At 34.3% G+C, this 14,949-nt stretch overlaps 1 long non-coding RNA gene across 2 annotated transcripts in view; it reads right to left on the bottom strand.

Moving 5' to 3' along the window:
• Positions 1–11,308, bottom strand: part of LOC128628066 (uncharacterized) — a 33,897-nt gene extending 22,589 nt beyond the window's left edge. Inside the window, exons 1-3 of one of the 2 annotated variants that reach the window (XR_008392400.1) lie at positions 11,085–11,308; positions 9,482–9,551; positions 4,512–4,635 (exon numbers count right to left, since the gene is read on the bottom strand). This is a non-coding gene — a long non-coding RNA (uncharacterized LOC128628066). Of the gene's footprint in view, positions 1–2,130; positions 4,636–9,481; positions 9,552–11,084 lie in introns of those variants that run through there. The other variant, XR_008392397.1, reaches the window with a different exon arrangement.
• Positions 11,309–14,949: the final 3,641 nt, after the last annotated feature.

Here is a 14,949-nt window from a genome sequence, read left to right as displayed (position 1 = left end):
GGATCGCCCCTTCCTGCCTGGGGTGGAAGTTAGCATATGAAAAGGGTTGCTCATGTACTCTCTATGAATCAATAGATGCATCCTTCTTTCCATGCTAAATATCCCATATTTGAAATAAGTGTGTTGTGATGTAAGTCAGAGAATCTTCTAAGGTATTATTCTGTTTTCTGAAAGGAGAAAAGCAGGTTTATGAGGACACTTAAGCAGATAACATAATAACCAGTAATCCTCATTTTCGCCCTTGGAAAGGAATGTGTAGCAATTGAGAACTGGAAAATCTCCACAGATAGAGAGTGTAGAAGATGGAGGGAAAAGTATCATACAAAGAGTGAGAATTTAAGGGTTCTAGAGTTTGGTCCTGAATTTCTACATCTGTAAAATGTGGAGATGTAGAATTTAAGGGCCCCAGTGATCCCTAAGCAAACCCCAAATCTACAAAGGAGATAACATGTTGGAGATTTATATTTTTAAGTCCAGTGTGAGTAGTTTTTCCTCCATTATGGAAAACAGGGTGCTTTGGTTACAACCCAGATAAAGTATCTAGCTTGTATTTTAGAAAACAATGTTATTAAAAAACAGACTTCATCTTTAAACACAAGAGTCCCATCCCATGTGGGACATACCTGTGTGCTGAGTGGTGTCTGGGAAGTCGGGAGGAATTGGGGCCAACGTTGTCACATTCCCCGTGGGTCTTCAGCTTGCTCAGTAAAACAGGGAGAGTCATCAGTCACCCACACAATTTAGGGTTTCATTATTTTTAATCTTTTTTGATTGATCATGTTTAGTTGACTTTTTGAAGGTGAAAGCTTCTATATGCAACAATGCCTCTGCCCTTAAATGACACCGATTCTTCACGGACTCACTCCTTTCCTTAAAGAACGTCATTAAGTTTGGACTTCCTAGGATTTTCAGACACTAAAGAGCAAATCTTCATTTATCCTGTTAGTTGATATCAAAACTCTCCTGTCTCTTCACTTTCATAAATCTGCTACATGTACCTCTACTTAGTTCAACATCACTTAGATTTAATGCTTTTGTATATATTTATAGTTCTTGATTTTTGGAGGTTAGGAATTATATCTTCTTTATTTACAATGATGGATATAGTGTATTTAAAAACATTTAAAAGTTCTAAAACAAAATTTTTAATAATAGCATAATTAACCAGCCCCTTACAGTTGTGAATTTAAGTTAATCCCACTTTCCTACCTTTATAAATAATATTTGGATAATCTTGCTAAATATAATAAAAGTAATAAATAGCCTTATGTAAATTCACATTGAATGAGTTTGTGCCACATCAGGTTTTGGCATCAAATGAGTTAAGAATACCTATAATTAGAAAGTTTGAATCCCCTTCCTACACTAATCTTAGTTATTTTATAGGACTTTAAAGCAGCAAAGATGTATCTGGAGTACAGGTGAAGATGTTACATATTTTGCTTAGTAGAATAATATCTAAATTCTTTTTTACCCTATGACTAAGTCATGTTATATCACAAGTTAAGATTTTTGATATAGTTTTCATAGAGTTCATCCACATCATTGGGAATTGTCTCAATGGTTCTGTTTATCTCTTGCTGTTTAAAAAATTACTGATTCAGAAGTTAAAATCACTTCACCTCATAAATTTGGGTCTAGACTTTGAGGACAGCATGACTTAGTGGTTTTTCTACCCTATGTGAAATTAGCTGAGGACATTCCATTGCATTCAGATAGCAAATGGACTGGTCTAGAGGAGGCAAGATTTCTTTAGTCACATATGTCACTTTAGTCGGAATTGCTAGGTGACTGGGTTCAACCAGGTCAGCTGATGAAAGTGCCTGTGTGCTTTTTCAATCACAACACTCTGAAGGTAGCAGGATTTCTTCCATGGTAATCAGCTTCCTTTTGAGAGAATGATATGAGATGAGTATAAAGAGATGAGTGAGTATAAACAGCAAGATCCTATGACAGCTACAAAAGGCCCACATTCTATTGACCAAGTACATACTAAAGTGGTTTCATATTCAAGAGTAAGAGAATTAACTCCACATCTCAATGGGAATAGCAACCAAGAACTCTTTAATCTAATAGAGTTGTTTAAGAAAAGAAAATGTAATAATTTTTAGCAAATAGTTTTCCAAACTGAATGTTTCTATTTTTACTTTATTTTTTCATTACTAGGGTTGAGCACTATAGTAAATATTTATTGATCATTGAAATTGTATTGTATGTGAATTGTCTATTCCTATTCTTTGCCCTTTATTATTTCTTTTTTCTTACTGATTTATAAGGATTCAATACAATATTTATATCTTTAGGAATCCTTTTTGCTTATAATTTGGAGATAAACATGGAAGCATTAAAACAAACAAACTAAAGGCATTTTCAGAGAGATTTAGAGTTATGAAATAGATTTGATCTTATTTAATCTCTGATTCTCTGAAAATTATTTTGAGTTTAGTGAAATGAACAAAAAAGGCATGGGAAAATACATAAGACACACACATACACACACGCATGGAATTACAGGATTTGGCACAATTGAATGATTAGAGAAAAGAAAACTTCTGTTTCTTAAATGCTAGATGCTAGGTTTTTTTCATATGTTATATTGACCAAATATTCAAAATAATTTAAAGGTAAAAGAAACATCAGTGATGGTTAGAGGGAAGTGTTAACATGTGTGGGTTGTCCATTGAGTTGGTCACTTTAACAAGTGGCTTATGAAAAAGTGTTAGTATATTTGATCATCACAACAACCTTGCATTGTAGAGACTGGATGGTTACTCACTGTACCTACAATGTTATCAATTAGAAGGTTAAGTCATAACCTTCTAATTGATGTAGATTCAAATTACTATAAATTGGAATGTTAAAGAATAGCCTTCAAAATGTTATAAATGTTAATGTTAAGGAAATCTCTCCATATCACAAGTAGGAGCTCAAACTCATTACCCTCCCCTCTTCCCTGTAAAGCCTCCCTGGTATTCTTCCCACAGACCTGCCCTGCCATGAAATGGTCTCTATTTTGAAACCTCACTCAGATCGTTATGGAGGTCACTTAAAAGATGCTTGCTAGAGTATCACGGTTCGATTCCCAGTCAGGGCACATGCCTGGGTTGCAGGCCAGTTCCTGGCAGGGGACACACGAGAGACAACCATACACTGATATTTCTCTCTCTCTCTCCTTCCCTTCCCCGCTAAAGATAAATAAATAAAATCTTTTAAAAAATATCTTAAAAAAGATGCTTGTTAGTACTATGCCACTTATCCATTCCTACTCACAGATATACGGCAAAAATAAAGAAGCGGTACCTAAAGAAATGAAGAGTTTGAAACATGTGCATTACATAAAGAACATTTCAATAATACAAAAACAAAAACAAATAGTAGAGCAAACACTGTAAAAAGAGTTGAAAATTTCCAATGAGAATGCTGTCTGTAATAATCTATTACATTTCACTAACACACAATTACTAAATAGTATGTAAAATACTGACACCTAATGTTAACTTTTTGTAATATAATTTCATAAGTTTTCCAATATATCAGAATGAAGGAAGCTACTAAAGAATTAAGGTTAAGCAAAGAAAAATCCTTCAAAATAAACTTATCTGGTTATCTGGTGTATTAATGAGACAGTATTCCTGAAAAGTAAAGGTAGAGAAAGCAACTCCTATGAATTTAAAGCTTACAATTAACACCACCGGCAGGAAACTGAGTTGAAGCTTTGTGACATTAGAGTGTTATTGATGAAATCTCAACAAACAAATGTTTCAACACAGGGGTCAGTGAGCTTTTCCTGTAAAGGGCCAGAGACTAAACGTTTTAAACTTTGCGGATAATAAGGTCTATCACCAATACACAAATCTGATCTTACCACGTGAAAAAAGCCACAGGTAATGCCTGAACAAATGAGCATGGCTGAGTTGTAAAAAAAATAGTTGCTAATAAAATTTGAATTTCACAGGATTATCATGTGTCATGAATTAAAAAAATTGATTGATCGATCAATTTTTTAAAAATTGATTGAAAATATGTTTTTAAAAATGTTTAGCTTATGGTCAAACAAGAAGAGATGGTGAACTAGACTTGGCCTTTAGGCCATTGTCCACTGACCCTGCTGTCATGACTCTCAGTTGAATGTAGGAGAAAATAGAGAAATATTTCCCTCCCTTTGGGATGAGTGCAGAAAAATTGAAGGACCGTCCACAGACCAAGTACATGGGTCATATATTGTGCCGTAGGCTGTTACACATGTTTCTCAAAAGCCTGAAGCTCATGAGCACATGAAACTTTCAGACCACTCGGACTCTTCCCTGGTTCCCCAGGGCCTCACTCCTTATTTCTCACCCTTCAGGTGTCATTAAAATGTTACCTCCTTACAAGGGTCTCCCTGACCAACCTGTCTGCAAAAATGTCCCCTTGTCCATCTTCTTTTGTGTACTCCACTCTTTTTCTTTAAAGCCCTTACTGAAACTTGTGTGCTTCTAATATTTGCAGTGTGTTTGCATTGTGGCACTTACCCCTGGACTCTTAGCTCCCTGCAGCTGGGATGGAAGGGCCTTTGTGTTCATCATTCTGCTCCTTGAGCCTGTATGGGGCAGTGTCTGTATACAGCCAGGGCTCAGTCCGTATTTCTGAGGATGGCTATGTAGATCAGATGAAATCAGGTTGTCTTTGTTAGACGTGCACAGGAGAGGTCTGGGCCCTTACCTGCTCTGGTTCTTGCCCTTCCATCAGTGCTTTTCAGGAAACTGTGGTTGCTCATTTTAAAGGGAAGAGACTACAGTCCCATAAATCAGTATCTATTATTCAGCTACATAAATATCTCTAAAAATTATGTTTGCTTTTCCATTAAGTGAGGCAGAGCCTGAAAAATTTGATAGAGTTAAGACTGTAAAAAATCTGTATGCAGAAAACTACACAGCCCTGAAGAAAGAAATCACGGAAGACACAAACAAATGGAAATATATACTTTGTTCATGGACAGGAAGAATTAATATCACCAAATGTTTGTACTACCCAAAGCAATTTACAGATTCAGTGCAATACCTATTAAAGTACCAATGGCATATTTCACAGACATAGAACAAACACTTCAAAAATTTATATGGAACCATAAACGACCCTGAATAGCAGCCGCACTTCTGAGAAAGAAGAACAAAGTAGGAGAGTTCACAATACCTGATATCAAACTGTATTACAAGACCACTTTAATCAAAGCAGCCTGGTGCTGGCATAAAAACAGGCACATAGACCAATGGAACAGAACAGAGAGCCCGGAAATCAACCCAACCCTCTACAGTCAATTAGTATTCGACAAAGGGGGCAGTAACATAAAATGGAGTAAAGATAGCCTCTTCAACAAATGGTGTTGGGAGAAATGGACAGCTACATGAAAAAAAAAAGAAACGAGCACAAATTTACACCATACACCAAAATAAATTCAAGGTGGATAAAAGACTTAAACATAAGCCATGACATCATTAAAGTCCTAGAGGAGAATATTGGCAAGAAAATCTCAGATATTCCACGCAGCAACATTTTTACTGATATGTCCCCTAGAGCAAGGAATATAAAGGAAAAAATAAACAAATGGGATCTCATCAAAATAAAATGCTTCTGCATGGCTAAAGAAAATAGTATTAAATTAAAAAGACAACCAACTGTATGGGAAAACATATTTGCCAATGATACCTCAGACAAAGGTTTAATCTCCAAAATATACAAAGAACTTACACAACTCCACTCTAAGAAGACATTCAACCCAATTAAAAAATGGGAAAAGGATTTGAACAGATACTTCTCCAAGGAGAACATACAGAATATCCAGAGACACATGAAGAGATGCTCAATACCTCTAGCTATCAGAGAAATGCAAATTAAAACCACAATGAGATACCACTTTACACCAGTCAGGATGGCTATCATAAACAAAGCAACAAACAACAAATGTTGGAGAGGTTGTGGGGAAAAGGGGACCTTAGTTCACTGTTGGTGGGATTGCAGACTGGTACAACCATTATGGAAAACAGTATGGAATTTTCTCAGAAAAATAAAAATCGACCTGCCTTTTGACCCAGCAATTCCACTGCTAGGATTATATCCTAAGAACACCAAAATATTAATTTCAAAGAACCTATGCACCACAATGTTCATAGCAGCACAATTTACAACAGCCAAGAGTTGGAAGTAACCTAGGTGCCCATCAGTAAATGAATGGATCAAAAAATTGTGGTACATATACACAATGGAATTCTATGCAGCAGAGAAAAAGAAGGAGCTACTACCCTTTGCAACAACATGGATGGAACTGGAAAGCATTATGCTGAGTGAAATAGGCCAGGTGCTAAAAGACAAATACCATATGATCTCACCTTTAACAGGAAGCTAAACAACAAAACAAACAAGCAAGCAGAATAAAAACAAAGACACTGAAATAGAGAACAAGGGGACAGTGACCAGAGGGGAGAGGGAAGGTAATTTAAGGGGAAAAAAGGGAGGGATTTGGAGGAACAAATATGACGCAGGGATGAGAACTAAGGGGGGTGGAAATGAGAGGGAGGTGGGGAGTACGGGGGTGGGGGGGGCTGGGATGGGAGAAATAGACAAAAAAACTGTACTTGAAAAATAACTAAATAAAATTATTTTAAAAAATAAATCAAAATTAGCATAGCATCTCCCCCCCCCAAAAAAAAGACTGCATTGGATAGAAAGGTGACATTTGAAAATAGGACAAGGAAGTAGCAGAATAACATTTTTTAATGGAAAAAAAAACCAGTTGATGTCTCTGATCTATGCAAAAGTCTTTGTAACAGACCTCTAGAGTTTATAAAGCACTTCCTGACTTATTTTCAGAGAGGTGAATAGAGTAAATAGTCATTTTATCTTATCTACATTTGAGGAAATGAGTATGTAAAGTTAGTGTTTTATGAGTTTTTCATGTACATTGTGAAAGGTGAGGGAGCTATGAGCAATTAAATAAAAATTTCTGTCTTCCAATACAGGAATAATAACACGTTGGTTTGTGAGCTGTAGGGACAGACTATCAGATTTGGATCTGAACTTCACCACTTTGTGGCCATTTTATCTTGATTAAACTAAGTGTCTCCAAGTACCAATAATTTATTCCTTTATATTTAGGCATAATATTCTATGGTATGTTTGTACACGGTTTGTATAAACCATTCATCCATTTAAAGACATTTGAGTTGTTTTCAGTTTTTATCAATCATAGATAAAGTTGCCATAAATATTTCTGTACATATGTTTGCATTAACATAGGTATTCATTTTCTCCCATTCAATATGTTGCTTTTTTATTTCATTGGGTGTTATATTTGCTTACAGAAGCTTTTAGCTCCATTTAATCCCATTTGCTTATTTTTGCTTTTGTGTTTTTTACTGTTAGTGTCAGATTCAAAAATCATCACTAAGACATATGTCAAGGAGTTTACTTGCCTATGCTTTCTTCTGCAAGTTTTATAGCTTCAAGGTTTTATTTTCAATCTTTAACCTATTTTGAGTTAACTTCATGTATGTTGAAAAACAGTGGTCCATTTCATTTGTTATGTTGTGGCTGTCCACTTTTCCTGACACTATTTACTGAAGGAAATGTCCTTTTTCAATTATATTTCCTTGGCTTATTCATAATAAATTAATTGACCATATGTATGTGGGTTTAACGTGGGATCTCGATTCTGTTCCTTTTATTTATGTGTCTGCTCTTATGCCAATGCAGTACAATTTATTTACTACAGCTTTATAATAGACTTTGAATCATAAAATGTGATGGCTTCAGCTTTGTTCTTCTTTATCCAGATTGCTTTGGCTATTTGGAATATTTTGTGGTTCCATAGAAATTTTAAAGTTGCTCTATTTCTATAAAGAAGGCCATTGGAAGTTTGATAGAGATTGCACTGAGTGTATACATGCTTATTGAATATTTAGTAGTATGAATATTTAAAAAGATTAATTTTTCCAATCGATGTGCATGCAATATCTTTCCATTTACTTGTGCTTCTTTCCTTAATGTTTTCTAGTTTCTAGTATACAAGTCTTTTACCTCTTCCATTAAATTAATTCATACATATTTCTTTCTGATGCACTTATAAAATGCACTATTTTTTAGTTTCTCTTTCTAATAGTATGTTATTAGTACATAGAAATGCAACATATTTTTGTGTATTGATTTTGTATACTACAACATTGCTGAATTTGTTTGTTAATTCTAATAGTTTTTAATTAAAGCTTTAGAGATTTATATATATAATATTATGCTATGTGCACATGGTGAGTGTTAGTTTTTCTTTCCACCTTGGATGTCCTTTATTTCTACTTCTTATCTAATTGCCGTGGCTAGGACTTCCAATACTGTGTTGAATAAAAGTGGCAAGAGTAGACATCCTTGTTTTGTTCCTAATTAGTGGTTGCCCTGAGAAATAGAAGTAACATCTTCAAAACAATATAATTTGGGTTGGCAGTAACTTAATATCAATAATATATTAAAATATTGCTCTAATATAATTGTTTTTCTTTTCTGACAAATATTTCAAAAGAAAAGCAGTATTTCTTCTTTTAATTTCTAATCATACATTATTCTTTCCTATATTTTTCTCTTTTATTTTCTGCTTTGTAAGTAAATCATTAATATAAATTTAAAATATTGTTAAGCTCCAATAGTTTCAATTATGACTACAAATAGATATAATTTCAGTTGCATGAATAGAAAACTCTGAAGATAATTGTTCTTTATCAGATAGTTTCTGTGTATTCAAACTTTTTTACTATATCTGTCGTTAAATGTTGTCATATGTCTGGTATCAACACATGAAGTCAGCTTTGTCCTTTGTATAAGTTGTCTCCTTCAGTCAACACATATATAAATATGCACAAAGTTACTAGTTTTAGTATTTTTATGAAATGTATGTTATTTGAAATTTCTAAGATATGGATAGATTTTCAGAGATAAACATGTCTCATTGTGATTCTTTCTTGAGTTTTGGATACTCAGAATAAAAACTGTTCTATGTTCAGTCTACTGGCTGTATATGATCCCATACAGTGTTAACCAATAGTTCTCTTCATTTTCACTTTATACATATTAAATAAATACATAAAGGGAAGAGCAGAATTTTATTTACATGACACCATATCTCCTCAACTTGTTCAAGCATGGATTACAATATGTTTTCTAGCTTCTCCAGAAATCTTCCCTTTTCAGGTACAGTAATAAAGATTCATTTTTTTATCCACATATTTAAAATGTTTTAAAGCCTCAGTTTAGTTACACACAAATGACTTGGATGCCATCAGAACTTATTAAGTTACATATATTATTATCTCTATCATCTGTCAGATGAACAGCTTTTGTGTTTGCCAAAATAATATCTGGAGGTGTTTTTAGTCACATGTATGTTGAAAATATAAATAAAAGCACAAACATGGTTTAATGTATGTCACAATCAATAAAACCACTGCAATTGAAACATTACCTGTTTTATTCTCCAATTTAACAACATCTCTTTAAACACAGTTGATTTTCGGAAAAAAAGTCCTTAACTTCTACTGAGGAGATAAAAACAAGTTCAGTGTCAGTTTTGCTGAAATTTTGAATTTACTTTACATGAAAGAGTACAGACACATGTTAAAATAGATTGAGAACTATAAATTTCTTAATGTTAATTTGAAACATTGAAGGTATACCTGCTATTATGTGAACATATTGAAAAGATATATGACCAATGTTCAGAACAGGAGAAATATTAGCATAAGTATTAATTAGCCCCTGAAAATCACTAATTATTAGTTTCAAATCAATTTTGCTGTCTTTGTTCCTTTCAGTGACTGATATTCTAATTTTCTAGAAGCTTATCATTAATTCATATCTTAGGTACTTTGTTCATGTATGGATAATTACAATGGACTCAAATTAATCTTTCATGATTCAGTACAATTAATGAAATGTTCTTGTTTAGATATTAGATAATGAGAGACATACTTTAGTAGTTTAAGCTGGCTTTATTTTGTTAATTACTATTTACTGACTCTTAGTTTTCAAAAATAATGATTGTTTCTATTTCTTGACCACTTTCTATGTATCATACAACATTTATGCTTTTTTATTAATTTTATCAAAGTAATTTGTGTAAATAGTTTACAGTTACACAGTACTGCCAGTACTAGTAATGTGCACCCCTTATTATTTAAATGATTTTATATATTAGACTGTATAATCTTTAAGATCACTTTATGAGGTACTACTATTAGTGTCTAATTAAACAAATGAGGAAATGAAGGCATTGAGCATTGAAGTTATCAGATCACATAACTGGTAAGTACTAGAGCCAGTACTTCAAATCTATATTTTGTTTTCAGTCTGTGAAATTAACCCTTACAGGATTTTTTCCATGCATGTTTCAGTTTTTATGCCCAAACCAGTGGTCCTCTTATACATCCATGCCTGGCTTTAATTCCTACTAACCAAGAGCTGATGGCTGTCAATTATTTTACCTATTTCTGCTTATATTTAGTTCCACATTTTTAAGTAATATGAGCTTATTGCAATTTCTTCAACTTCAAGTTTGCAACATTTTTTCCCTCCTGGCTTGCAAATTGAAGATTTAGTTATTACAGAAGCCCTCCCCCAAAGCCCACTAACACATACGCACAAATACACTTTCTCTACCCTCATCCTCCAAATATGGGGAAATTGTGATTTAGATTACATCAATATCCATTGTTTGCATGTTTATAACTACATAAATACTATTTACAGCTGGTGTTATGTGCACATGAAAGAATAGGAACATATGTTTAATTATACTGAAAACATAGCATTTTTATAACATTAAATGGAGAAATACAGGGATAATAGTTTTTGTTGTTGTTATGTGCAATCTTACTTTTTAGAGTTAATAATTGCCTTCTTTTACATTTCCTCAATATTTTTTCTGTAAAAATTTGGACCTCAAATTAGTTCTGACTGAATCTAAAGGTTTTCTCAGAATTCTGAAGTATATAAAAGATTAGGTATTTAATTTCTGTGCGTGTGTGTGTGTGAGAGAGAGAGAGACACAGAGACAGACAGAAACCTACCTGTTCCCTGGAACTCCCTGAGCAGTTCTCTAGGGGCATTGGGATGCTGCTGTTATGGGACATGGGGCTTCTCTTCATACTCAGATTGGGAGTTCCATCATTCCATTACTCTTTGTTGTTGTTGTTCATAGCTTGGCCATTTCCAGAAGCTTCTGAGAAGTAGTAGTAAAATGTGACAAATATTTTTTATTTTTTTTATTTAATTTCTGTTCAAGTACAGTTTTCTGTCTTTTATTCCCATCCCAGCTCACCCCCAGTGCTCCCCACTTCCCTCCCATTTCCACCCCCCTTAGTTGTTGTCCATGTGTCCTTTATACTAGTTCCTGTAAATCCTTTCCCCTTTCCCCCTTAAATCCCCTCCATTCTCCCCTCTGGTCACTGTCCCCCTGTTCTGTATTGCAGTGTCTTTGGTTGTATTTTGCTTGCTTGTCTGTTTTGTTGTTTAGCTTCCTGTTAAAGGTGAGATCATATGGGATTTGTCTTTCACCACCTGGTTTATTTCACTCAACATAATGTTTTCCATTTCCATCCATGCTGTTGCAAAGGGTAGAAGCAGAAGCTTCTTCTTTCTTTCTGCTATTTTAAACCTTGATCATCAATATTCTTATTATATCTTCACATTTAATTAATAGCTTAGTTTACCATGAACTTTATTGCAAATATTTCTCCATATGAATTTTAAAAAATATTTCATTTATTTCCAGAGAGAGGGGAAGAGAGGAAAAAGGAGAGAGAAATATCAATGTTTGTTTGTCTCTCACATGCCCCACCCTGGGGTTGACCCACAACCCAGGCATGTGTCCTGACTGGGAATCAAATCAGTGACCCTTTGGCGTGCAGGCCAGCACTCAATCCACCAGCCAGGGCTCCACATGAACTTTTAAGTTTATTTTATTGATTATGCTGTTACAGTTGTCCCAATTTTTCCTTTGCCCTCATCCATCCAACACCCCTCTTCACTCCAGCAATCCCCCCGTTAGTTCATTCATGTCCATGGGTCATGCATTTAAGTTCTTCAGCTTTTATCTTTCCTATATTATTTTTAACACCCCCCTGTCTACTTTGTTCCTACCAATTATGCTTCTTGACCCCTGCGCAAATTCCCCTCTTCTCTCCTTTTCCCCTCCCAGCTGATAACCCTCCAAATGTTCCTGTTCTGGTTGTTTGCCTAGTTTGTTTGTTTTTTATTTTTGTTTTTTAGATTCAGTTGTTGATAGTTGTGAGTTTGTTGTCATTTTAATGTTCATAGTTTTGATCTTTTCCTTTTTCTTAAATAAGTTCCTTTAACTTTTCATTTAATAATGGTTTAGTGATGATGAATTCCTTTAGCTTTACCTTGTCTGGGAAGCACTTTACCTGCCATTCCATTCTAAATGATAGCTTTGCTGGGTAGAGTAATCTTGGTTGTAGGTCCTTGCTTTTAATCACTTAGAATACTTCTTGTCTGCAAAGTTTCTTTTGAGAAATCAGCTGACAGTTCAATGGGAACTCCTTTGTAAGTAACTGTCTTCTTTTCTCTTGCTGCTTATAAGAGTCTCTCTTTATCTTTAGCCCTTGGTATTTTAATTATGATGTATTCTGGTGTCCTCATTGAACCTAACTTTATTGGGAATCTCTGTGCTTCTTGAACTTTCATCTCTATTTCCTTCACCAAATAAGGGAAGTTTACTTTCATTATTTTTTCAAATAGATTTCAGATTTCTTGCTCTTTCTCAAATAATGGTTGCTAATGCTGCTATTGAGTTCTGTTTACATTTACATTAATGAAATATTATGCTATTTATGTTATTAAATATTTTATCACTTTTTTTGCTTCAAAATTTTGTTTTTTATTTTCCTCTTCTAAAACCTGGGTGTATCTTATGGTCCGAAAAATACGGGTTTTTTTGAAGGAGTATTTTATTGAAGGAGTGCTCACCACAAAGAAAATTATGCAGGAAGGAAATAATGAGAATATGGTAGGTAAAAGAGCTGAGCAAGTGTCAAATCCGTGTTAAATTCTAGTCTTGGCTCAATCTACAGATTAACAATGGTTTCTGAAGCATAAATTGCAATGTATGGGTGTTCCGCGTGCATGGGTGTGTCTGTGGGCTTCTAGTGTGTCTCCTTCTGTTTATTTCCTGCTACTTGTGTGGAAATTATGCATTTATTCTCTATTACTTTAATAATTACCTTGGCTATTTTCATCTGCGTACATGACAAAAGCAACAGGTAGCTACCATTGGCAAAGATCAGGAGCAAGGGAACGGTCACCTCCTATGTTTGGAACAGAAGCTGGTGCACCCACTTTGGAAAACAGTTTCATAGCACGTAGTGAGGTTGAGCACGTGTGTGTCCTGTCCCCAGAATTTTCAGTTTTATGTCCTGGACAAACTTTTGAGCATATATCCTAAGAATGTTAACAACAGCATTGTTGCAATATTTTTTAAAGGAACAACTCAAAACATTCATTAATTGTAGAATGAAGTAACAACTTCAATTACATATGGAATACTGAGCAACAATGAAAATAGATGAAAACAGAATATGCAATGGATGGGTGGATCTCAAAAAATATGTTGAGCAAAACAATCAGAAGAATAAATAGAGTATACCTCTATGCAAAGCCCACACACAGGCGAAATTCACTGATATATTCTTGTGAGTACACGCATGGGTGCAAAACTTTAAAGAAGTAAGGAAATGATTAATAGAAAGTGAAATTTGGTAATTATTTCTGGATTGGGGGGTGGAGGGGGATACAAGCTACGGTGGAGGGAATTTCTCACTGTTTCTTAACCTGGGTGATAAGGAAATAGTGCCGATCATGCATAAATGGTTTGTATATACAAGCGGATGTAATTTTAACTTGATTAGTACGAAATATTTTAGAACTTAAGCTCATAAGTACCCTCATATGCCTTCCCTATTCAATTGCCTAATTAATACCATTGAGGTATTTTTATAGTGTCATGTTTGTCTTTTATAGTGGTTACAGTTTTTAATTATACATTTAACTGGGTGTCTATATGTTTGCTCTCTGTTTTTCCCACTTACTACATATTCCATGAGAGATAAAACCATATCTCTTTTGTTTACCCTGCTGAGGTTCAAAAACGATTTCTTCTACATGGGGTCGTACATGGTTGAGCTTTAAGGTTTTGAGAACTTCTCTATATATAGATAAATTTTGCTAGAAGTTGGAGTGGGAAGTTTTACTAAAGCAATTATGCAACTACTCCATTAAATAAGATAACATAAATAGAGCAGCATAATACATGGTACACAGTACATTCTCGACAAATGTCTGTAGCTGCTGGTGTTGGTGATGGTGGTCTGCATCTTTTTATTTAACTCTAACACCCAAAGTCGTTGTCCAAGTGATTTCATTCAAATTCATTTCAGTAGTTAAGTATTCATGTCACAGTCACTCTTTCCTGTTGGAAATATATACAAATATGGAACATTTTGTCAATCCATGAATAATGGTAATGGCATCGACAGCCTAAAGCTATGGAAATCCAGCAGGGCTAAGAGCAACTGAAGTTTTCATAGTGGATAAGAAAGGTCCCGAGATCTGGGATAGAGGTTGAGTGAAGGAGCAATCACTTCCTAATTCTAATCCTCAATCCACTTATCATGGGGTGACTTATTTTACTATTTTAGCAATGGAGTAACATCAAATGTCTTTCTTTTATCAGGGAGAGTTCCCATTTATCAGAAAGAAAATATGATAACTTTATATAAGAGACATCCTTGAAAAATGATTCAGAACCCAAGAGTGGGTGGAAAAATTAATTTACTATGTTTCAAACAATAATTATAGCAATAAGATAAAATAGAGTAATAAATATCAGATCACAGGCAAATAATTATGAAACTTTTG

The sequence above is a fragment of the Artibeus jamaicensis genome, unplaced genomic scaffold, assembly GCF_021234435.1.
Source record: "Artibeus jamaicensis isolate MK-2021 breed Jamaican fruit bat unplaced genomic scaffold, CSHL_Jam_final contig_1621, whole genome shotgun sequence".
NCBI lineage: Eukaryota > Metazoa > Chordata > Mammalia > Chiroptera > Phyllostomidae > Artibeus > Artibeus jamaicensis.
Note: the sequence above shows the minus strand (reverse complement) of the source record. Positions and strands in the feature narration are given on the sequence as shown.